This window comes from Schistocerca americana, chromosome 6 (assembly GCF_021461395.2).
Source record: "Schistocerca americana isolate TAMUIC-IGC-003095 chromosome 6, iqSchAmer2.1, whole genome shotgun sequence".
Classification (NCBI taxonomy): domain Eukaryota; kingdom Metazoa; phylum Arthropoda; class Insecta; order Orthoptera; family Acrididae; genus Schistocerca; species Schistocerca americana.
Window position 1 is genome coordinate 2,472,784 of NC_060124.1, and position 26,549 is coordinate 2,499,332.

Here is a 26,549-nt window from a genome sequence, read left to right on the forward strand (position 1 = left end):
TATTGTTTCTCTTGTGTTGTGAACAAAATTTGCAGCCTAATTCTAGTCTGCTGACAGATTAGTTTCTGGATCGGTATGCTAATTTTTGAGTGAAATTTAAATTTCATATTACAATAACAGTACTCAAGAAGTACAACTTCAATTCTTGTAACTTACGTACACTATATTAAACAAATAGTTAAAACCATTCAAACTATACTAAATCCAGGGATCACATGTCCAATTTGTGCTTAATGGTATAAGAAAGTGAATGCTCCCTGAGAATACAATCAATAATGATAAGAATGGAGAACGTAATTACCTGACAACAATTTCAGGGACAGTAGTTTCCAGTAATTAAGCTGTTAAAAGAACACCTTGTGCAAGTTAATATTGCTCCACCATTAGTAAATATTTTCCTGTAATAATTTTTAGCTTTCTGCTTTAATACACAGATAGTGTCACTGAGAACCAGTTGTTTCAAAAACGGTTTATGTTCCTTCTGTGTTGTTCATGCCGAACTACTGTTACATTGCTTGATAAATTGCACTACTGGTTGGTATCTTATTTTAAAAAATATAATTCACTGTCAAGTAAAGTCAATACTAATAGTTAACGTTCTTCATGAACCTTGCTAGTATTTGATACAGCTTAGGGCGACCGTTTCCTTTCACGTAATCACAGTTTACTTGATTACTAATTGAACCTTGGTTCGATTACCGTTTGTTCCGCTACTGCTTCCTTTCACTAGTAAAACTAAAAATTGTCCAGTACCTTAATTGTAACACAGAGTTACGGTCAAATTAAAATCCTTTCATAGGAGTAAAATTAGCGGTGTACTGCTAATTTAGTAGTAGCCAATTGGCACAGTATTACACCACTAAACCCCAGTTCTTTAAAGAATCGAACTCTCATGTATAAAACAACTTCAAACGCCTGATTACTTTACAGATGACTCAATGTGTTGAATATTCGACGTTAAGCATGTAAGAGAGGAAATGTTTGGTAAATATTTAAAACTATGCTTGAAAGTTTGTTGGAAGTCGCTAAGTGCTCTCGCCGACAACGGTAATTCAGGTGAACATTCTGACGTGCCAGGGACAAGATGGAGAGATGGCGAAAGTATGGGAGGATATTGAACGAGTACTTCAGTATGTAAAGGAATATGAAAATCTAATAATCATAGGTGAATGGAACGGGGCTGGAGGTTAAAGAGGAGGAAAACGGTTAGGTACTAGGATTGAATCACTTGAAAGACTGAGTTCTGCAATAAATTTCAGATGGTAATAGCGAACACGCTATTCAAAAATCGTAAGAAGAGGACGTATACCTGAAACAGACCGAGAGACGCAGGAAGAAGAATGGCTCTGAGCACTATGGACTCAACATCTGAGGTCATCAGTCCCCTAGAACTTAGAACTACTTAATCCTAACTAACCTAAGGAGATTACACACATCCATGCCCGAGGCAGGATTCGAACCTGCGACCGTAGCGGTCCACACTGAAGCGCCTTGAACCAGATTCCAGCTGGATTACATCTTGGTCAGACAGAGATACCGAAATCAGATATTGGTTTTTAAGTTGTGTACGGGTGTGTGATGAAGTTCGCAACTCGATGTGGATAACGTCATAAAGATTATCAGAGTAGGCATTCAACTGTAGATGTGTGTACATCTCTAAAAATGGAAATCACAGATGTTGGACAGACAACCTGTAACGTATCTACAACTATATATTCCTATGTTCGTCTCTGATAATGGACTCGATAAGCAACCTGACTATCAGTATCCGGAATCTAACCTCGTAACACTGTGTGTGTGCGTGTTGTATGAGTGTCAGTTTCACTACCATTTAAGCCCCCTCAACAGATCGTTACATGAAAAACTTACAACTAACATTTGGATAAGCTATCTGACTGCGTATTTGAATATGAAAAACTACAGGAACAAATGAACATGTAACAATGAATATCTAAGTTGTCTGACTGCGTTTTAGAACAAGAATATGCAAGTAATACAGAATCTGGCTTGTGCGACAGAATTTACTGGATTACAGTACGTGACACGTTGTGGTGTGTCAGTGTCTCTGTTTTTGTACTACGTTTTGCACGCGCATCTTTAGACGACTGCCCTTTTTTCATGTGGTTTACAGCTATTCTCAGCAGCTTATTGTTATTAAGGATGGCTTTAATAAAACAATAGTTTGTTTGGGTCCTGCTAACTACTAAACAACTTGTGAGAAGGAATTTCATAAATTAACTCTATTTAAAACTTCATGAAACATCATGACAATGACAATGACATAAGTGCCAATTATGGCTGAGTGCCAGATTAACAAATTATTTCAATTTCAAAGTTACATTAACATTTAATAACCACAGCATATTTGTTAATTATATGTAGAGAATAGTTATTATTATTTGGTCGATAAGGAGGCTTCTTTAACTGACAAGCAATACATGGGAATATTGCAAATTCGGACTAACAATCAGAAGCCTAACCCTGCAATTGTTTTTGCACTATACTTGCGAATTTTACTTTGAAATCGATCTTCAAGCATAGTTAAGCCATCTAAATCTCTCCTGGCTGTATAAATGAAATCAGGCCTTAAGTGTGCTAAGATCTGACATCACTGACGTGAGGGGAGCGTGACACATCTTCTGTCTTCTAGCTCCCGACCGACATTACTTAGAATCGCGCTCCCATGTTTCGCTATCAGATTGTTACTATCGATATCTGAGTTCTTACACAATGCAAAGAATAGCGTTAAGTTGGCTATATTGTTTTCAATGTAATGGAGGATTTTGACACACTCCTTACATAGCCCCGCTCTCGCAAGAATTTGAACGGGACTTACGTGCAAACAGGACAAAAGGAGCTAAAAATTCTTAATTGTGAAACATGTGTATACATAAACATATAAGTTAGACACTAAATATTGTTTTTACAAAGAATATAGCGAAGCATTTCTTTCTTACTAAAAATGTTCAAATATTTATACACAATACATATAGAAGTTCTATTAATGTTAGAAGGATTGTTCATTATTGGCTCAATTATCTTGATAAAGTTTTGAGAGCCTTTTAAAGTAGGTAATTGGGCACATTTTAATTCATGAAAAATTTCAACCTCTAAAGTTAAGAAAAATAACAGGAAAAATGGGTAGAGTGTTTTGTTTTGAAAAAATAAGGAATGTTGACTGCACAAGGAGTTTTGTATTATTTTGCACGTTGCACACCTGTAGAAATATGAGAGGAGAAGCAATGTCTTAAACTGTGTGTGGAGGTTGAGCCATGGCTGGCTCATGCAACGTGTAGGATTAAAACCTTGGTTGCTATTCTGTGTTCAGTCTGCCACAGTTATTGTGATTGTGCTGTTATCCTCTCTTTCCATGGGTGGCAGCAGCGGTGTGTATCGACATTCGCCCCTTGGACTATTTTTGGCCTGGCGCTTATAGTTTCCAGCTGGGCTGTGTGTGCGCTGTTGGTCGGTTGGCGTGGAGCAGCGAGGAAATCTCCGCGGTATGTAGTCTGGCTGCGCCCGCTGGCGGCCTCTATGCGGTGTCGGAGTGTGTGGTGCTGTTCCCATTGCTATGAGGTTCGTAGCTCACCGATCCTGGACGTGAAAGTTGAGTTTTGACTTGACCTACCAGCAAGTCAGGTCTGTTCACACTGTGTTGTTTGGAGTCCGTTGTCGGCTGTTGGGATATTCCCACGAGCAGCAACGCGTGTTTTCAAGGTGGCAAATTTTAGCCACCCTCTGGTGGAGTTTAACTGTACTTGGTTATCTGAACTGAAGTGAACTGGGGGAATCTTCTGCCTTGTGGGCGTTAACGTTCCGGTTACCTGCCATGGCCATCGACGTAAATTCAGGCAGTGTATTTTCCTCGTCGTGTTGTCGCTGTCCAGCACGGTGTATAGTTTGACAGCTCAATGAACAATTGGTTGTGGGCGCCAATACCTTCTAAATTGTTCCATTGAACTACCTGTTGTGTGCTGGTCAGGTGAAGCGGAGGTTGTCTTGTCGGTGACTCTGTTGACTGTCTGGTGGTTGGGTTGTCGCTGGATCGACAATGATTGGGCTGGCTGTTGTCTCACCTAAGCGAGCGTCAGTGTTTGAATTCCAGGCTGCCTCTCGGAACTTCTGAGCGCCCTTGGGTGTACTGCCTTTTCTTGGCTGTTCTTGTTGTTTGTGTCTGTATGGCTTCTAGCCGATTTTTAGATTAAGGTTGTTCTGCCCTTAAGGCGTCAGGCCTTCCTCCTAATTTAAGAACTGTTTTACAAAAGGCCTTTGGCATTTTTAAAATTAAAGTTATTGAATCTTAAGTGTAGGGCTTACAGCTGATATTGATTTTAAGTTGTTTGCTCTTAAAGTGTCGGGTTCATTGGGCCTTCAGCCTAATTAAGGAACTGTTTTAAGATAAGGCTTTGTCTTCGAAATTTCTGATTTTTGATTGAGCTATAAGTTGTTGGCTTTCAGCTGTTTTTAAATTAAATGCCCTTAAGGCATGAGATTGTACGGAGCATTCAGCGCTAATTAAGTTCCAAAACTAAAGATGTATTTTTTTAAAGAAAAATTTCTCTTGGCTCTTATAATGTTTGACCAAATAAAAGGTTGTATGTTCGAGTGTAACTGACAGCCGCTTATTTTGGCCCTTTCCACAACTTAAACTACCTGTCCTGTCCTGCAGGTTTAGCAGGGCGTTTCAGAGGTGTGTATATTACTAACTCTTCAATGTAGATTGTAGTAGAATCATGCAGCGATGTGAACAGTCTCTATCTCACTGACATCTTTACTTGGAGCAACTGCATTTTTGGTGACACAGTGACTTGTATTGTCAGTGTCCTTTCGCTGAGACAGCAGTGTGTATCTGTGGTTCTCGAAGGCAAAGCTCTGCATTTGTTACTGATGACCACTCAAGAGCACAAATTTATTGCAGACATTCTTTTATCATGACAGACCCCCTTGGTTGTTGCCATCACTGGAAGCAACATCATTGTTGCAGACATCACGTGTGCATCTGCATTTTGTAATCTGTTTGTGCCCTGACAGATCCCAGTTACTTGGTACTCTACAGACAACCTTATCGCAATAACTTTACAAATTTTTTTACATATTCCTGTAGACATAAGTGAAAATAGTTAAATAAGTAATTGTGCATGCAGTTCATATGAATGAAAGTTTGTAAATTGTTTCATTTGGAACACAGATATATTAACATGAATCTAAAATTATTGTAGATAAATATCATATGTGTGGTATTATGAGAACTGTTTGATTACTGATTAATATATCTGCTCATGAAGTTTATTAAGGTAAACATATAAAGTATAACCCCCCCATGAACCATGGACCTTGCCGTTGGTGGGGAGGCTTGCGTGCCTCAGCGATACAGATAGCCGTACCGTGGGTACAACCACAACGGAGGGGTATCTGTTGAGAGGCCAGACAAACGTGTGGTTCCTCAAGAGGGGCAGCAGCATTTTCAGTAGTTGCAGGGGCAACAGTCTGGATGATTGACTGATCTGGCCTTGTAACACTAACCAAAACGGCCTTGCTGTGCTGGTACTGCGAACGACTGAAAGCAAGGGGAAACTTCAGCCGTAATTTTTCTCGAGGGCATGCAGCTTTACTGTATGGTTAAATGATGATGGCGTCCTCTTGGGTATAATATTCCGGAGGTAAAATAGTCCCCCATTCGGATCTCAGGGCGGGAACTACTCAAGAGGATGTCGCTATCAGGAGAAAGAAAACTGGCGTTCTACGGATCGGAGCGTGGAATGTCAGATCCCTTAATCGGGCAGGTAGGTTAGAAAATTTAAAAAGGGAAATGGTTAGGTTAAAGTTAGATATAGTGGGAATTAGTGAAGTTCGGTGGCAGGAGGAACAAGACTTCTGGTCAGGTGACTACAGGGTTATAAACACAAAGTCAAATAGGGGTAATGCAGGAGTAGGTTTAATAATGAATAGGAAAATAGGAATGCGGGTAAGCTACTACAAACAGCATAGTGAACGCATTATTGTGGCCAAGATAGATACGAAGCCCACACCTACTACAGTAGTACAAGTTTATATGCCAACTAGCTCTGCAGATGACGAAGATATTGAAGAAATGTATGATGAAATAAAAGAAATTATTCAGATAGTGAAGGGAGACGAAAATTTAATAGTCATGGGTGACTGGAATTCGAGTGTAGGAAAAGGGATAGAAGGAAACGTAGTAGGTGAATATGGATTGGGGCTAAGAAATGAAAGAGGAAGCCGCCTGATAGAATTTTGCACAGAGCACAACTTAATCATAGCTAACACTTGGTTTAAGAATCATGATAGAAGGTTGTATACATGGAAGAACCCTGGAGATACTAAAAGGTATCAGATAGATTACGTAATGGTAAGACAGAGATTTAGGAACCAGGTTTTAAATTGTAAGACATTTCCAGGGGCAGATGTGGACTCTGACCACAATCTGTTGGTTATGACCTGTAGATTAAAACTGAAGAAACTGCAAAAAGGTGGGAATTTAAGGAGATGGGACCTGGATAAACTGAAAGAACCAGAGGTTGTACAGAGTTTCAGGGAGAACATAAGGGAACAATTGAAAGGAATGGGGGAAAGAAATACAGTAGAAGAAGAATGGGTAGCTCTGCGGGATGAAGTAGTGAAGGCAGCAGACGATCAAGTAGGTAAAAAGAAGAGGGTTAGTAGAAATCCTTGGGTAACAGAAGAAGTATTGAATTTAATTGATGAAAGGAGAAAATATAAAAATGCAGTAAATGAAGCAGGCAAAAGGAATACAAACGTCTCAAAAATGAGATCGACAGGAAGTGGAAAATGGCTAAGCAGGGATGGCTAGAGGACAAATGTAAGGATGTAGAGGCTTATCTCACTAGGGGTAAGATAGATACTGCCTACAGGAAAATTAAAGAGACCTTTGGAGATAAAAGAACCACATGTATGAACATCAAGAGCTCAGATGGAAACCCAGTTCTAAGCAAAGAAGGGAAAGCAGAAAGGTGGAAGGAGTATATAGAGGGTCTATACAAGGGCGATGCACTTGAGGACAATATTATGGAAATGGAAGAGGATGTAGATGAAGATGAAGTGGGAGATACGATACTGCGTGAAGAGTTTGACAGAGCACTGAAGGACCTGAGTCGAAACAAGGCCCCCGGAGTAGACAAAATTCCATTGGAACTACTGACGGCCTTGGGAGAGCCAGTCCTGACAAAACTCTACCATCTGGTGAGCAAGATGTACGAAACAGGCGAAATACCCTCAGACTTCAAGAAGAATATAATAATTCCAATCCCAAAGAAAGCAAGTGTTGACAGATGTGAAAATTACCGAACCATCAGTTTAATAGGCCACAGCTGCAAAGTACTAAGAGGACTTCTTTACAGACGAATGGAAAAACTGGTAGAAGCCGACCTCGGGGAAGATCAGTTTGGATTCCGTAGAAATACTGGAACACGTGAGGCAATACTGACCTTACGACTTATCTTAGAAGAAAGATTAAGGAAAGGCAAACCTACGTTTCTAGCATTTGTAGACTTAGAGAAAGCTTTTGACAATGTTGACTAGAATACTCTCTTTCAAATTCTAAAGGTGGCAGGGGTAAAATACAGGGAGCGACAGGCTATTTACAACTTGTACAGAAACCAGCTGGCAGTTATAAGAGTTGAGGGACATGAAAGGGAAGCAGTGGTTGGGAAGGGAGTAAGACAGGGTTGTAACCTCTTCCCGATGTTATTCAATCTCTATATTGAGCAAGCAGTAAAGGAAACAAAAGAAAAATTCGGAGTAGGTATTAAAATCCATGGAGAAGAAATAAAAACTTTGAGGTTCGCCGATGACATTGTAATTCTGTCAGAGACAGCAAAGGACTTGGAAGAGCAGTTGAACGGAATGGATGGTGTCTTGAAGGGGGATATAAGATGAACATCAACAAAAGCAAAACGAGGATAATGGAATGTAGCCGAGTTAAGTCGGGTGATGCTGAGGGTATTAGATTGGGAAATGAGACACTTAAAGTAGTAAAGGAGTTTTGCTATTTGGGGATCAAAATAACTGATGATGGACGAAGTAGAGAGGATATAAAATGTAGACTGGCAATGGCAAGGAAAGCGTTTCTGAAGAAGAGAAATTTGTTAACATCGAGTATAGATTTAAGTGTCAGAAAGTTATTTCTGAAAGTATTTGTATGGAGTGTAGCCATGTATGGAAGTGAAACATGGACGGTAAATAGTTTGGACAAGAAGAGAATAGAAGCTTTTGAAATGTGGTGCTACAGAAGAATGCTGAAGAAAAGATGAATAGATCACGTAAGTAACAAGGAGGTATTGAACAGAATTGGGGAGAAGAGAAATTTGTGGCACAACTTGACTTTTGGCGGCATGTCTTCGAGAATAGAAATAATCCTCAAAAAGCACCACATCAAGTGTGTTTTTCGGCCACCAGCAAATCTGTGCTCATTCAAAGACGACCTTGGCCTTAGGAAACGGGGCGTGTATAAAATCCCATGCCAATGTGGAAAATCTTGTGTTGGATAGACGTGGTGAACCGCGCAAGAACGTTGCGTCGGTTGGTAGGACATGTTCTGAGGCATCAAGGGATCACCAATTTAGTATTGGAGGGCAGCGTGGAGGATAAAAATCGTAGAGGGAGACCAAGAGATGAATACACTAAGCAGATTCAGAAGGATGTAGGCTGCATTAGGTACTAGTAGACGAAGAAGCTTGCACAGGATAGAGTAGTATGGAGTGCTGCATCTGAAGAGAGTTCATTAATGGCATACATACATGCATTATAAATTCGACAAATTTTATTTGTCTATGTTTACTTGTGACAGTGAAAAACTATATGAGACAAACCTAAATGTTACCTCGTACCACTATTTCAGTTTTATCGTTCGACATAATTTCCATTGTTGACGGCCTTTCTCCATGAAATCAGGTCCTGAGTGCGGTAAAATGCGCCAGCACCGGCGTGAAGGCGGCGTGACACGTCTTCTGTCTCCGAGCTATCGACCGACAATACTTACAATTGCACTCCCATGTTTCGCCCTCAGATTGTTGCTAGTCTCAGAACAATGCTTAGAATCACGATCCCATGTTTCGTCCTCAGATTGTTACTATTGGTATCTGAGTGCAAAGAATAGCGTTAAGTTTACTCTATTGTTTTCATTGTAATGGAGAGTTCTGACACACTCCTTAGAAAACATAGCTAGAACCGCGAAGAAATCTCTGTTGTCATAAGCAATACTTCAAATGATCCGCGACTGTAATACAAAAATGTCCAGGAAAAAATAGCAACATGAAAAAAGTATGGAAATCAAAAAAGAAATAATAGTCGGAAGGACTGACTCATCATATAGAAAAATCAAAACTACCTTCGATGAAGAACTACGTCAGGGTGGTAACATTAAGAGTGCAGTGGGAACTCCATTGTTAAAGGCTGGAGTGTGAGAGCTGATTGATTGAAAGAGTATACTGAAGGACTCTTGGAAGAGCACGACTCGTCTGGTGGCGTGATAGAAGGAAGAATGACACAGGTGACCCAGTATTAGAATCAGAATTTAAAACATCTCTGGAAGACTTACGACCAAACGCTAAACAGGTAGATAGATCGAAATTTCTAAAATCAATGGAGGAGTGGCAACCGAACGACTATTCAGGTTGTTGTGTAGAATCAGACTTTAGGAGAAATATCATCCACAAAATTCGAAAGATAGCAAAGGCAAATAAGTGGAAAAACTAGCATACAATTAGCTTAAAACTGCGTGCATCTAAGCTGCTGACAATATACAGAAGAATGTAAAAGAAAAGAGAATGTGTTAGATAACAACCACTTCGGCTTTAGGTAAGGTAAAGGCGCAAGAGAGGCAGTTCTAACGATGCAGTTGATAACTGAAGCAAAGTTGATGAAAAATCAAGACATGCTCATAACGTTTGTCGATATAGAAAAAGCGTTTGACAGTGTGAAATGGTGCAAGGTGTTGGAAATTCTGAGAAAGATAGGGCTAAGCCATAGGGAAAGGAGGGTAAGATATAACACATACATGAACTAAGAGGAAACTATAAGACTGGAAGACGAAGAACAAAGTGCTCGGATTGAAAACGGTGTAACACAGGGTGCAGTATTTTATCAGTGCTGTTCAGTCTATACACAAAAGAAGCAATGAAATAAGGGAGAGGTTCGAGTGGAATTAAAATTCGGAGTGAAGGATAACACTGATAAGATTTTCTGATGACATTTCTACCCTCAGTGAAAGTGAAAAAGTGTTGCAGGCTCTGTTGTGTGGAATGAATATACAGAATATGGAGAGAAAACTGGAAAAAGAGAAAAGATGCGATAACCGTGCGGACCTCTTGTATCCTTCAGGCGCTTACTGTTCTTGAGAGGATGTGGTCTGCCGACGAACGGGCCCATAAGAACCTAGGCGCGCTGAGTACTAGTTATTGGCCTTGCCAGATATCACACGAATATGAAGACTGAATAATTATCCACCTGATATTTGCTATCTTACAGGAGGAATCCAGCTTTGAATTAATAACCTCGCCTGAGTGCTCAGAAATCGGCGAGGGAGAACGGGAATATCACGATTCTTGATTAAAAAAATCACTTTTTTTTAAAGCGTAACACACTTACACAGAGTAAAAACAATGCAACTTTCGTGTAATGGTCTCCGTCTCTGTAAGGACGTCTGTACTTAACTATGACTTTAAACTGACTCACAGGTCATCATATCAATCCACTAGTTGCATTCAACATAAATACAAATATATTTTTGGGTTATTATAGCAATGTGCCACTTAAAACAGTGACTCTCACTGATTCATGATAATTTGTATCAAGTCATTTAAATTCAGTGAAATTCAAGCCTAGCTGGGCGCTGAGGTATTTGCAAAGTGACATGCACGTCAGAACAGAATTTTCTTTTCAGCACTTTACATAATTTCTACCTACGCCGGCGCAGTTATGTAGACTGTGGCGGCTACAGTGCTCTGAGGTGACAAAAGTCACGGGATACTCCAATACCGTGCCGGAACTTCTTTTGACCGACGGAGTGCAGCAACTCGACGTGGTCAACTCCAAGTGGTGTGGAATCGAGAAGTCGCTGGGAATCCACAGCACATACACTGAGCCACGTTGCCTCTACAGCCGTCCGCAACTGCGAGAGTATTGCCGGTGCAGGATTATACGCATAAACTGACCTCTAGATTATGTACCATAAATGTCAGATGGGATTCATGTGGGGCTTTATAAGTGCCCAAATCATTCGCTCGAATTGTCCAGAACCTTCTGACATGCCGCATTATCATCCACAAAAATTCCATCGTCGTTTTGGAACATGAAGCCCATGAAGGGCTGCAAATAGTCTCTAAGCAGGCAGACACAACCATTTCCATTCAAAGGTCGCTTCAGTTTGACCAGTGCACCCTGTCCTTTCCATGTGAACACAGCCCACGTCATTATGGAGACAACACCCGCTCGCACAGCGGCTTGTTCACCTTTTCGATCCACGGCTTTGTGGCGTCTGTTGCACACTCAAACCCTACCATCAGTTCATAGCAACTGGAATCGGGGACTCGTCGGACCGGGCCACGGTTTCAAGTGATACGGAGACCAGCTCAGGAGAGATGCTGCAGGCGATGTCGTGATGTTAAAAAGTCACTCGATTAGGTCGTCTGCTGCCACAGCCCATTAACGCCAGATTTCGCCGCACCATCCAAACAGATGCGTTCGCCGTACGTCTCACATTGATTCTGCGATTATTTCAGGCAGTGGTGCTTGGCTGTTAGCACTGACAAAAGTACGAAAATGCGGCTGCTCTCAGTCATTAAGTAAAAGCCGTCGGCCACTGCACTGCCCGTAGTGAGTGATAATGCCTGAACGTAAGTAGTTTTGATTAACTCTTGACACTGTGTGGTCAATTACCGACATGTAATGCCCCATGCGTCTAGCTCCAACCACCATTCCGCGTTCAAGGTTCTTAATTACCCTCATGCGGTCATAATCACGTCGGGAACTCCTTCACACGAATCACCTGAAAAACGAATGACATTGCGCTACTGTTTTATGTCTTGTGTGCCGACACTAGCGCCATATGTATATGCGCATATCGCTATCGCGTGACTTTTGTCACCTCAGAGTATTCTTGCCCGGTTGTCGGCTGTAGGCTGCTATCGACCATCCACTCGATTCACCGATTGTTTTACCAGCAGTTTTACCCCGAAATTACTGTACGTTTTTCCGCAACATATATCCATTTATAGTTGTTGTTGTTGTGGTCTTCAGTCCTGAGACTGGTTTGATGCAGCTCTCCATGCTACTCTATCCTGTGCAAGCTTCTTCATCTCCCAGTACCTACTGCAACCTACATCCTTCTGAATCTGTTTAGTTTATTCATCTCTTGGTCTCCCTCTAAGATCTTTACCCTCCACGCTGCCCTCCAATACTAATTTGGTGATCCCTTGATGCCTCAGAACATGTCCTACCAACCGATCCCTTCTTCTGGTCAAGTTGTGCCACAATCTTCTCTTCTCCCCAATCCTATTCAATACTTCCTCATTAGTTATGTGATCTACCCATGTAATCTTCAGCATTCTTCTGTAGCACCACATTTCAAAAGCTTCTATTCTCTTCTTGTCTAAACTATTTATCGTCCATGTTTCACTTCCATACATGGCTACACTCCATACAAATACTTTCAGAAATGACTTCCTGACACTTAAATCTATACTCGATGTTAACAAATTTCTCTTCTTCAGAAACGCTTTCCTTGCCATTGCCAGTCTACATTTTATATTTCTCTACTTCGACCATCATCAGTTATTTTGCTCCCCAAATATCAAAACTCCTTTACTACTTTAAGTGTCTCATTTCCTAATCTAATTCCCTCAGCATCACCCGACTTAATTCGACTACATTCCATTATCCTCGTTTTGCTTTTGTTGATGTTCATCTTATATCGTCCTTTCAAGACCCTATCCATTCCGTTCAACTGCTCTTCCAAGTCCTTTGCTGTCTCTGACAGAATTACAATGTCATCGGCGAACCTCAAAGTTTTTACTTCTTCTCCATGGATTTTAATGCCTACTCCGAATTTTTCTTTTGTTTCCTTCACTGCTTGCTCAATATACAGATTGAATAACATCGGGGAGAGGCTACAACCCTGTCTCACTCCCTTCCCAACCACTGCTTCCCTTTCATGCCCCTCGACTCTTATAACTGCCATCTGCTTTCTGTACAAATTGTAAATAGCCTTTCGCTCCCTGTATTTTACCCCTGCCACTTTCAGAATTTGAAAGAGAGTATTCCAATTATAGTAACACATGGAATACCCCCGTTGTCCGATCGGTAGCTGCCCTCTCCGCTGTTATTCTCTCTTTGTTGTTATTTCATGTCCATCGACCCATGTGGGCAGGAGGTGTGGCGTCAGCGGCACATCTCTCCGAGTCTCCGCTCTTCAGACCAACGAATCAAAAAAGTATACAACGTGAAATGCAATCAAAAGTTTGGGGTGTTTCCTATTTTACATTAAAGATAAAAGACGGAAACATATACATTTTAAACACTAATCCCAGGAATGTAAATATTTTTCTGATGAAAGCAGCGAAGCCCTAAAGTTTCACTTAAAATCTGAGTGACCTTAACAAGGGTCTGAGGTATTGCCACAGAAGAGAGTATGTTCCATGGGGTTCAGTGATGTGAGCAGGAAGAGAGGGGTGTTTTAGTTAGGAAAGCTATGGAAATGAAGGTTGGAGCTGAGGTGGACGATGGAAAATACAATTTGTGGGAGAGACAGAGGGTGAGGAGCAGTGCTTCGTGTTGGTAGGGCAGTGATTGCAAGAGGAAATGGATGGTCGTGGGATGAGAGGGAAAGGAAACAGGAGCCCTGATGTGGAGTGGGACAGGTGAGAAAGAGTTATAGTTGGTAGGAGGAACAAATATCGGGGTAGATCTCATTGTCTGGGAGAGGGAGTTGGTTGAATTTGCGTTGCGACAGCATGTGGAGTGCAAATACGCTTCTCGGGTTTGCCGACGGATCGTGTTGTGTAACTCGCACAATATTTCATCGATGCAACTGTTCGACATCATCAGGTGGTGGTAGCTGCTGCTGTCATCGTTGCAAGGCACGACTGGCGATAATCGCTCTGCGGCGTCGAAATTCATCATGCCGGAAGCAGGCAATACGCGTGCACGAGAAGACACTCATAGTTGGAGCAAAGCGGCGCTCCTGGTGTCCCCTGCTAGGAGCCGCGGAAAGACCATCCATGCGCACGCTATGCGCAATGACTGTGCTCCCGGACGCTCCTGCGGTTAAAGGCTGAACTAAATTCAGTAGCGCGTTGCGTCACGCGATGAATCGGAAGTTCTTGTTTTCGCTGCTTCGATTTAATGGCAGCCTGTGCTGGATTCCAGGCGACGCTTAATTTGAAACCTGCATCTCTGTTGATAACATTGTCCGCCGTAGGGATATGTATGGCCTCCTTAACAAAACAGTCGTAGATAAAATTTCCGTCTGTTCGTATAGCATACGATGTCCCGTGTCCAGGCCATGCTCCGCTACCGCTGATTTATCAGGCGTGTATAACGATGGTGTTCCACGCAACATTCTTGCGCGGTTCAGCATGTCTGTCCAAGACAAGATTTTCCACATTGGCATGGGATTTTATACAAGCTACGTTTCCTAAGGCCAAGGTCGTCTTCGCTGGTGGCCAAAAAACACACTTGATGTCGTAATTTTTGAGGCTTATTTCTATTCTCGAAGACATGCCGCCAAAATAGGGAAAGAACGCTGTTGCAGTGGGTGCCTCCGCATCTTCATTTACATCCCTCCTTCTAATTTGCTTAGAAGGGAATGCATGGAGTATTTTGTGGACACCACCTGCAGTTGCCGTCAGGTATGTCTGCTGTGCACTTTGGCATTTTTATTGAGATGCCGTGACAAGAAAACTGTTCCAACGTTTGTTAAACTTAAACATCATGTTGAATCTGCGGCTGCTGTTAGAATTAAACGACGGTCAAATGCAGCCTAGTGAGGGGGAGAGAGGGTAAGCTATGCAAGGCGGGAACAGCGCATGGTGTCCACAAAACTGCTACCACTGCATCTGAAGATCTCCTCTAAACTCTCAGCGTTATCCTGGGATTGAGTAAATAGCGCTACCTGGGTGCTGGCTGACTGGTCAAAACAAGAAGCCAAGGTCTACCAAATGTCAAGGTATTCTCGTATCGAGGCCCAACAGCAAGGAAGGAATGCACCACGTCGACGCACCGTGTTTAATCTCACAGATAGAATCCTGGAGAAAGGTTTGAACTATGCACCAGCACCACGGACAGTTCCAATCCGAGATGTCATAGCTGGAATAGAACAGGCAATTTTATAGCTTCCCAGTGACGTTGCAGAAGAGATTAGGAGAGACACCTACCGAATTTTAACACGAGACCCACCGAGCAAGTTCAACATCAGCTCAGCCGAAAGGAAGGCTGCGGGACTTGAGAGCGGACAGAGAACTCGTTATTTTATCTGTCGACAAGGGGAACGCCACCGTCCTTCTCTCACGAGTTGAATACAACACCGAGATGGAGGCGCTGCTCGATCCTGCCTATCGCGAGCTAAGAGAAGATCCGACTGGAAAAATCCAGAGGGAAACGTTAGATTTTCTCAAGAAGACATCTGTTCCTTCTAAAGTAACTAAAAGCCTACGACAACAGGGTTCAGTTCCTCCAAGACTGTACGGCCTACCGAAGATACATAAAGATGGGACTCCTCTTCGCCAAAAATCCTACTACAGTGTTGGGGCCTCTCATAGGCAAGTGTGACCACCATATCCGGAATTCAGAGGACTTCATAGGGCGCTTGAAAACACTTCAGCTGCAAGCGTCGGATATTCTGGTTAGTTTTGACGTTCTTTGTTTACGGAAGTACCTCTGCAGGACTCGTTAGAGCTAATCAGCAGCCAGGTGGAGAAAGACACTGTGGCATTATTTGAACATGTGCTTACCTCAACTCATTTCTTATTCAATGACCAGTATTTCGAAAAAGTGGACGGTGTCGCCGTGGCAAGTCCTGTCTCCCATGATGGCAAACTATTTTATGGAAGACTTTGAGGAAAAAGCACTGCAGTCCACTAGCCTCCAATCTTCGTGTTCCTGGCAAACGATACTTTTGTTGTGTGAGCCCATGGAATAGAGACATTACCTGTGTTTCTCTGGCATTTGAACTCGCTCCATCCGAACATATAGTTTACAATGGAAGAGGGAAAGGATGCCATTCCGGGACGTCATAATCATAAGAAAAGTTGGTGGTACCCTGGGACACAGCGTGTAACGCAAATCAACTCATACAGAGCTATATTTGCAGGCCACAACGCGTTAGTGTCCTGCGCTCTTTGGTGCACAGAGGACACGTGGCCTCAGATGCCGACAGCCTACCTGGTGCGCTACAACAGCTGAGAACGATATTCCAAGAGAATGGCTACTCCGATAGGCAGATACGCCATGCATTCCGTTATAAGCAAACTCGAAGCAGGGATGTAAATGAAGATGCGGAGGCACCCACTGCAACAGCGTTCTTGCCCTATTTTGGCGGCATGTCTTCAAGAATAGAAATAATCCTCAAAAAGCACGACATCAAAAAAATTGTTCAAATGGGTCTGAGCACTATGGGACTCAACTGCTGAGGTCATCAGCCCCCCAGAACTGCTTAAACCTAACTAACCTAAGGGCATCACACACATCCATGCCCGAGGCAGAATTCGAACCTGCAACCGTAGCGGTCGCGCGGTTCCAGACTGTAGCGCCTAGAACCGCTCGGCCACCAGCGGCCGGCAGTACGACATCAAGTGTGTTTTTTGGCCACCAGCAAAATTGAGGAATCTGTGTTCATTCAAAGACGACCTTGGCCTTAGGAAACGTGGCGTGTATAAAATTCCATGCCAATGTGGAAAATCTTGTCTTGGACAGACATGCTGAACCACGCAAGAAAGTTGCGTCCAACACCATCGTTATACACGCCTGATAAATCACCATGAATTTTAACAATGAATCATCAAATCATTGGCTCCCTTCTGGTCACCAACCCTGGTATGTTTGCCGCGCCTTCACAAACACGTCCCTGCGCCCTATACCGTCCTCAGTGAAATACTAAGAAGAGGTGATCCAGATTTCATGACCGCCTTCCTTGAATTAATCTACATTCGAGTAATTTAACAGTGCAACAATTGCAGCAGCCGATGCAGCTAACGAAGCCATTACATGGCGATATTAACTTACAAAAATTAGAGGAAGCGAAAAACTCGCTCGCTATTAACATAATATACATTTTTCTCCATAGCCGCCCGACGTTGCAGAAAATACGTAGCTTTAAGATTCTTATTTTCAGTACAACAGCCGAGAGCCAGAGCCAGGACTACAATGCAATGGTTAACGGAGGTAAGGAAAAATACTCTCGCGCGTGTGTGGGCCGCAATTGCAATTAATAACTACACATTTTTTGCTTTAAAGTGAACAGATTAGACGAGGAAATTAATATGAAAAGTTTATTCCATTGTTCAACTTACATGCTCATGTTTTAAGATTCAGCGAGTCTACAGTCATTAACTTAACAAATAATTTCCACTGAAGGTTAATATTGTTAAAAAAGAGGCAACTTCACAAATGCATTTTATTGTGAATCAAAATTTAATGAAACATAATTTTGATGAAGACCCACCACATAAGTCGGCAACAATCACCATTACCAATCAATTTGTGTAGTTAATAACAAATTTAATTACGACAGCCGACGGACGCGAGATGGCACCGCAACTTTGGGGCTCGATAAAAGAAAATGGGAGATTTATTAATATGGTACTTGCTGTTGTAATGAATGTAATTATGTATGTACCTAATTGTTGGAACATATTAATGCCTATATGAATTCTTTTACTTGTACAACAACAAAACCACACCCTGAGGATATCTAGAGAAGAAAAAGTGTAGAAAAGGAAAAGGATTACGTGAAAGAGAAATAACAAAGGTAAGGCCTATTGTGCAAGCACCCTGTGTAGCTCTGTGCGGAATATCGAACCCATGTGCACATGAGGTATCTTCGTTAAAATGGTAAATAGAGTGCAGATTAAATTGTGTGTATTTGTGTATTTATATGTTAATTTTTGGAGGGGATAATTATTGGTGTGTGTGTCAGTGTTAAGTATTTGTCAGTTGCTTAAAGTGAATATACTATGGGAAAAATAGGACAACCAAAAGGGTCTGTACCAGACGAACAAAATCTTGTTATTATGGAGAGTGAGTTTCAGGCGCGAAACGTGAGCGAACCCCAAGCCACCGTTTCGGATAACTTAATTTCCGGAGCGGATGGCGAGGATTTGGGGACGGCAAATGACGCTCCACAACGATATGGGAATGTACTACCGACGACCCTAATGCATACTCAGGGTGGCGCCAATATGCTCACCGATTGCAGACCCATTTGCAGAATTTCTGCGCAGGTTAGAAGAAAGAGATAGGGAGAGAGACGAGAAACTTGCCCAAATGCTCCATGAGCGTGAGCAGAAAGATACAGAGTGAGACCAAAGACTAGAAACGAAAGTAAACAGTATCCAAAGCGAACTTCGCGAGACGCTTGCAAAGAAATACCTCATCTTGTAGGAAGCCTACCCGACGAGATGCAAAAACTACAGATATCGCAGGCCAGGCTAGAAGACAAGTCCAGACTTTAACCAATCGCGTGGATAATGTGGAGATAGATGCACGGAAAAGTGTTGATATATATCTGGAAGTGCAAGCTCGAAAAGTCGAAAAAGAATATAATGAATGGCTAGAAGTAAAGGATCACGAGATCCTTTGCAAAGACTGAAAGCGATGTAAAAACAGCTGTAGAACATACGACTGCGGCCGCAAGTATAAATATTGACACTAGCGCTGCCGCACTACACGCTGAATTAACAAAGATCAAATCCCGTGTGACAGCGGAATTGTCTAATTGGCAACAGGAGGTCGCGCGGAAACTGTCTGTGTTGGAAAGCAATGTAAACATTGGCGGACAGATAATGAATCCGAGTCCGCGTACTGATCACTACAACAACGCAGACGGTATGCAGGGCGCGGGTGCCGGCCGTAACCTAATGTGAATTACAGGCACGAACAATATGCGAATACCGTGCAGCGCACATCACGAAGTAGTGAATGCCACAGAAAGTAGCAATCAGATGTGCAAAAAGGAGGACAATAAGATAAAACACAGGACATTCCAACACTTCAATAACCAAAAAAGGAAATGTCCACTCTGTGGTATTCATTAAGAGCTTCAGGAATGTGTTTCCCAGGCCATGGACGGAATGACAAAGAATACAGTTCGTGGTCTATTCAAGGTGACGCGGAACCGTAACTGCAGTGAATAAATCAGTTGAAACTACAAAAAACCATTTAATGACATCAATACGCCTTGTTAAGACACATTTTCGAAGCTTTTATGTACTACAAAACATCGCAGTTGACGAAAAATACGTCAGCTAGGACATATTACTGGGCTAGGTTGCTATTATGTTAACAGATAAAAATCAAAATAGCATTTACTACCAAGTAAAGACCAGCTTATAAAGAAATGCATCGTAAAATTTCACGTACGAGGTCTGTTCTCTACAAAAGGTTTCTGCGTTTACTTTTAACTTATTATGCATGGGCTACTTCGATATTCTCTCCTCCACAATTGATACACCGCTCTCAACGCCGTTTGAACTTTCTGAAGCAGTCTTGGTAAACTTCTTGCTGGATCACGCGAAGCGCCGTCTGCGAATTTTCTTTCATCCCGTTTATCGTTTTAAATATTCGTCCTTTCAACGGGGCTTTCGACTTTGTAAATAAAAAAATATCTGTAGGGGCCATGTCTAGAGAGTACCGAGGATGAGGCGGCACAGTGATTTCGTTTTTTGTGCAGTAGTCACGCACCAACAGGGATGAATGTTTGGGTACGCTGCCGTGGTCCAAGAGCCATGAATTGTCTCGGTACATTTCAGGCCGTTTCCTTCTCACTTTTTCTTGCACGCGTCGCAACACGTCCCGATAGTACCACAGATTAACAATTAGTCCCCGTGGCACGAATCCATGATGAATTAACCTTCAAACTCAAATAAAGCTATCAGCCTGGCTTTGACATTTGACCTGATCTGGTCTTGGAGAACCTTTCCCAACCCATTGTGAAGACTGAACCTTGGTCTCGACATCATAACAGTAGATCCACGTATCACCAGTTATGATTCTCTTAAGGAACATCGCATTCTCATTTGCTCTTCACAGAATGCGAAGCGAAGGTCTTCCTGGACTTGACTCATGAGTCGAGGGACAAACTTAGCGGCAACATAATGCATTCCAAGATGCTGTGTCAAGATTTCATGACATGTAACACTCTTCTACAATCTATCTGACAGTCAGTCTTCGACTGGCACGCGCAGCTGACGACGTTCCTGACGTGAGCGTCGCAGGTAGATGTCGAATGGCGTCCTGAGCGAGAGTCGTGTTTAACTTCCGTTCGGATATTTTTGAATCATGTGAACCAGTGTTAACACCGAGTATGTCTTAAGCCCTCTTGACCGTAGGCTTCACGCATCATCTGGTACTCCAAGTCTCTGCAAAGGTTTCCTTGAGTTTCACGAAAAATTTAATGCAGATGCTCTGCTTCTCTGAAACTGTGACACAACATTCTACTCAATGGAGCACTGAACCTTAACGGATATACAGCAATGGAACTTTTGGCAGTTACACGTTAAACAGAGGCGCGTGCAGGGATGCCAACCGCATTTCGCTCCAACACACCACTGGCACAAAATTACGAAGGTTCCGCGATTTTTTGAACAGAAAGCCAGTCTCACATAGTATCCTATTCTATATTATATTATAACAATAACATACATTCCTCTTGAACATGAAGATTAAATCTGTATTACACTTTTAATTCCACATAACCACTTGAAGATGTGTGTGTGTGTGTGTGTGTGTGTGTGTGTGTGTGTGTGTGTGTGTTAGTAGTAGAAATTTCTTCAAAAAACGTGAAAGTATAAATTAAAACTTTGTCACACTATTAAATCCACATACCCAGTAGAAGATATGATTGGGGGGTGGGTTGGTTGTGGTGGGGAAGGGGGGGGGGATACCTCTCAAAGCAGTAGAAATTTTTGATGCATGGGAGTATAGAACACACTACAGAGAGCAAGAGGAGACAGTGCTAATGACTTAATTTCATACAGACTCTGGGTATAGAGGGGAACAGAGGGAAAGCAAATTTTTTTTGTCAAAAATTACAGACCACTTCTAGGATCTGCCTTCCAAGACCTAACCAAATAAAACTATAGAAGAAGTAGGAACCCAGGGGATGTACTGCCTCAGGAATGGATCTGAGGGCTCATGTCTAACTAAAAGAAAAACTGGAGGTAAAGTAGTAAACAAAAAATTAGAATACAAGTTACGCAACTCAGTCAGACGATGGTCAGATGTGTATCACATATACAATCCTAAAAATACCTAATTTTACACATCTTTTGAAACAACTACAATAATCAGTATCTATGTTATGCTTATATAATGAAATGTTATGGACAGGAATTCATCAAGATGTTACATTTCACATTTTAATATTTTTTACCAGATAATATTGTATTTCCAAAAATCAAATTAACCAACCTGTATTATAAAACGCATTGTGTACAGAAAAATGATAAAATACACACAGCTTTTCTCAAAGAGTGTAAAACAAGGCTACCATGAGAAATATATATATACTTTTAAATCTTATGTTCAGTAGTGGGGTCTAATAACAGAGAGACCCAAAATCCAAACATATACATCATTACAGGAGACAATCCAACCTGCCTATACCTACAAAATCTTCATATAGAATAGACTTCAAGTAAGTAATATTATCGAATCATATCAGGAAGGGTTTGGTACATTATTTCTCCATATTACAATATTACAGTAGAACCTGCAGCATGATGTACCGTATATGCATTTTATATTTGCATTCTCACTCGTTTGGATATACTAAAAGGGGTGTCTCACAACTAGAGAATAATGCATTTAACATAATGAAAAACAATTATAAGAGCCTATAAATTATAAAACATACGTGTTAATTTCCAGAAATACTTGACAGGTGTTATGTGTACATAACAACTTATGTTCAGTAAAGGTGCCCACAGAGAGAGACCATCGATCACCAAATACCCGGATGCTTCCATCCTCGCACGAAAATTCCAAACATGTACACTCACACACGCACACACACACACACACACACACACACACACACACACACACACACAGACAGACTTTGTAGCTAGAATATGTTTCATCTTGTTGAACCCATACAAAATCATATCAGAATTGAGTTGATACACTAATAATACAAAGTTAAAATATTACAAAAGCATCTAAAGTGTCACACTTATAAACTTCATACTTGCAGTTTGGTTACTATTCGATCTTCAAAGAAAAAAAAAGGGAATGGGGAAACCATTATACAGCTGGAGAGTGAAACATTTAAAATAATGAATGATAATTGTAAGGACCTAGAATTGTAATGCATATGTGACAATTCCATAAACAACTGACAGGCATTGAAGTATATATAAAAACATATGTTCACTAATGTATTTCAGTAACAGACACCACCAGTCTCCAAACATCCCATCATTACAGGAGAAAGTCTAACATAATCTATATAAATTATATAAAGATGAGGTGACTTACCGAACAAAAGCGCTGGCAGGTCGATAGACACACAAACAAACACAAACATACACACAAAATTCAAGCTTTCGCAACAAACTGTTGCCTCATCAGGAAAGAGGGAAGGAGAGGGGAAGACGAAAGGAAGTGGGTTTTAAGGGAGAGGGTAAGGAGTCATTCCAATCCCGGGAGCGGAAAGACTTACCTTAGGGGGAAAAAAGGACAGGTATACACTCGCACACACGCACATATCCATCCACACATACAGACACAAGCAGACATATAATTTTTCCCACGTGGAATGTTTCCTTCCATTATATTGATAATCTATATAAAAATTTTTCCAAAGAAACACTCACTTTAAGGGAAACTCATCAATTAATATCTCAGAATGTTTGGAACACTAGCACTCAAATTACAAAATTTACTAAAGTAATATACAATATGACATATTTAACCATTATATTTGCATTGTCATTCATATTAATCTGCCAAGCAGGAGGGAGGGGTGGAGGAACCTTGTGTACAACCAGAGATTAATTATTGTTGAAATAACTTACAAGGCTCACAAAAAATATTGGGCAATATAAAGTTTTACATAAATATCTTATTATTATTTAAGTATAAAAATACACCTTTCATCTATAATGGCTAAGTTAATGATTACGTTATATATAATATCATTGTATACCCATCCAGTACAAAACTGTAACCCAATGGAGAGGGTGAAGTAAAGCCTAATACTGAGAGATGGGCACATATTTATCTTAATGTATAGCTTACCAAGTACTGCCTGTTTTAAACTTAGATTATGTTACACTTTGTGTTGAATGTTTACAAACTTTTCTTTGAAGATATTGCTTCTCAGATCTTTTTGTTCATTAAGAAACATATTCAAATGCACAGTGAGAGCTGACAGGCATGATTGATTTACATGTTCCTTGTATTTAACAGGTAACTTTCTACTGGGTTAACCAATATAAAGCATTTTGCATTCAGGGCATTCAATTTTATTAACATGTGATTGTTCATATGAGGGAGATGACTTATTATAGTTCATGTTTAGTAGGGAACCAATTGATCTCTCAACTTGGGAACACTAGCTGCACATTGGTTCTCTTAAAAATGGCTTGATTTTGTAGGAAATTTTAACAATGAATGGAAAATTATTACATTTATTTTTTTGTACTTTGCAATCATGTTAAGAGTAATTTATTTTGGTCTGTTTGAATTCTAGTAATTTTGACTGTTTATTTACCAGTACTTTGTCAACTATACAAGTATCATAACCATAACTGGAGGCTATAAATTTTAATGTGTTTACTTCATTATCAAAATCTAATCTACAGGGAGAGATCTTCAGGAGTCTATCAACCATGGAATAAAAAAAAGCTAGTTTGTAAGCCTCAGGATGTCAGGAAGATTTATGTTACATCAGTTGTGGTAGCTTTTCTGATAATATTAAAGTGAACTTTATGACTGACTAATGAAACTGCCAGGTCTAAAACAGCAATGTTATGGTTTTATTCTTTTTCATCTGTGGAAGGTATATTACTATCTTCATTGTTAAATAAGTTGAAAATTTCTTCATTATCATTACCATCTCCATCTGTCATGATAGATGTGTCATCTACATATCCATATACCAAAATTTTATCGATATGGGAAGACCTACTTTTCAAGATAACATTTTCTAAATTATCCAAAAAAGTATTGACTATATTTCCGGCAAGTGAGCTACCCATACCCTGACCATTAGGTTGAATGAAATATTTTTTGTCAAAGGTAAAGAAATTTTGTGATAGTGCTATACGCAATCCATCCATTGGCTCCATAATTTCTGGCAACTGTAACTTTTTATGTTTCAATACATCTTTGCTAATCAACACTAATGTTTAATATATAGGTACATCAATATATAAGTTAGTCACATCTAGTGAAAACATTATACCATAATAGGGGATTTGCAAATCTGTCAACAAACCATTCAGCTCATCAGAGTTCCTCAGAAAATATGTATTTGAAAATATATAACTGGCACTAAATATATGGTTAAATGTTTGACTAAGTAAATAAGCAGGGCCATTAACACAATTCAATAGGGGTCATATACATGGAATGTCATGATCTAGCTCACTAATGTACAGTGTTTATTTGGAACCAAAGATTATAATGTACCTCTTAGTAAGCTGAAACTGCATTTGCTACCATGTACTATAGTTTTATTTCTGACATGGCATTGTCTTTGGCTGTATCCTTGACACTGTGACCTAGTTACATCTGGCAGAGTGCTCCCAGCTATCGATTTGTACTTTCCTGTTAACGAAAGTTATCGTACGCAGCCATTAACGTAGGAATTTTTTTATTTACTATGGTGGACTTAAAAGGGCAAATTACTTGTTTTAAAATTATGGTGTAACTTTCCTGCAGTGTTTGCCAGTAAGTGAAATACTATTTAACCTCACATTTCCCTTTAAACTGTGTAATCTCTAACGGTTTAATTTATTAGTTTTATGCTAACCTGATAATGGTCATTGACCAAAACTTGTAGCAAATTGTGCAAAATAAATGACAGCTGGAAGTTTCACCATGAATTTTAACAAGTATGTACCACTTCAATGAAATTCTTCAGGGTAACAGACCGCATCGTCATAATTTAAAATGCGCCAACGTTTCGGCCAGCGTTGCAGCTAGCCTTCATCAGGACCTTACGTTATCTGCTAAATGAACACACTTGGTTCCTTAAATAGCTGCACGAGAAAACCGTGTCGTTACTTGATTGGCTGTAAAAGGAGGAGGAGGAGGAGGGATGAAAGGTATGCTTTATTGGTGTTTCCTTTATTATCTGTCATTGGCTGAAATAGCTGTTTTCTATTGGTCTTTATATTAATCCACCCCATTGGAGGAGACGGACGAATAGCGAACTGGAGATGGCTGTGACGTCACACTGTTTCCATGCTGTCCAGAAGCTGGCTGCGGCGTGCCATTGCTTTGTGTGCTCGCGACCACTACTGCGGCTCTCCGCGTGTCTGCATGGGCCGCCACGGCTCTGCCGCCGCTCCGTAGCCCTGCTATTGCAGGCAGCCAAGACCTCGGAAGCTTGTACCCGTCCTCCCTATTCATGTTGGCGGGTCTTTTGGCTATTTGAATTGACGAAGACAACGGCCGCGGAAGCCTACTTACAAGTATGTACCAGATGAATATCCTCACTGGCAAACATACGTAATTAGATTAGAATTTAGTTTGTGGACAGTATGGGAGATGCTGAGATGTTAGGTGTGGATAAGGAGGCGTGGGAATTTGATGACATGGTAGAGGATTCAGGTTGGGGAAGTAAACAGGTGCAGAAAGCGAGATGAAGTGCATGGCGTTCGAGGACTTGGAGGGACTTGTAGAACTCTGATGGGGATTAGATCTGTGGAACATCTGCATACCAATGACTGGTTTAGATCTGTGTATTGTATGTGTGGAGAGTAGATGAGGGGTGCAATCCTCAAGTATGGCCTCTTTGTAGTTTCAATAGTTCTAGTTTATTATGGGCTATCTGTTGTATGGTTACTAGGTGAGATATCCACTTAGTTGCCAGTCGAGGGTTACTCCAACATATTTTGTGTGTTAGTTAGCTAGGAAGGGCGATTATCACTAGCAAGGTAGAAATCGTGTAGGCAGAAGGCGTATGGTTTATCCTACAGTTATTGCATGCATTTCGAAGGGGTTGAATTTGAGGAGACATTGTCTACACCTGGAGATTAACTGACTGAGGTGGATTTGGAGGTATCGTTGGGATTTCTGTACTGTAGGATAGACGGTAAGGAAATAAGTGTCATCAGCACACTGAAGGT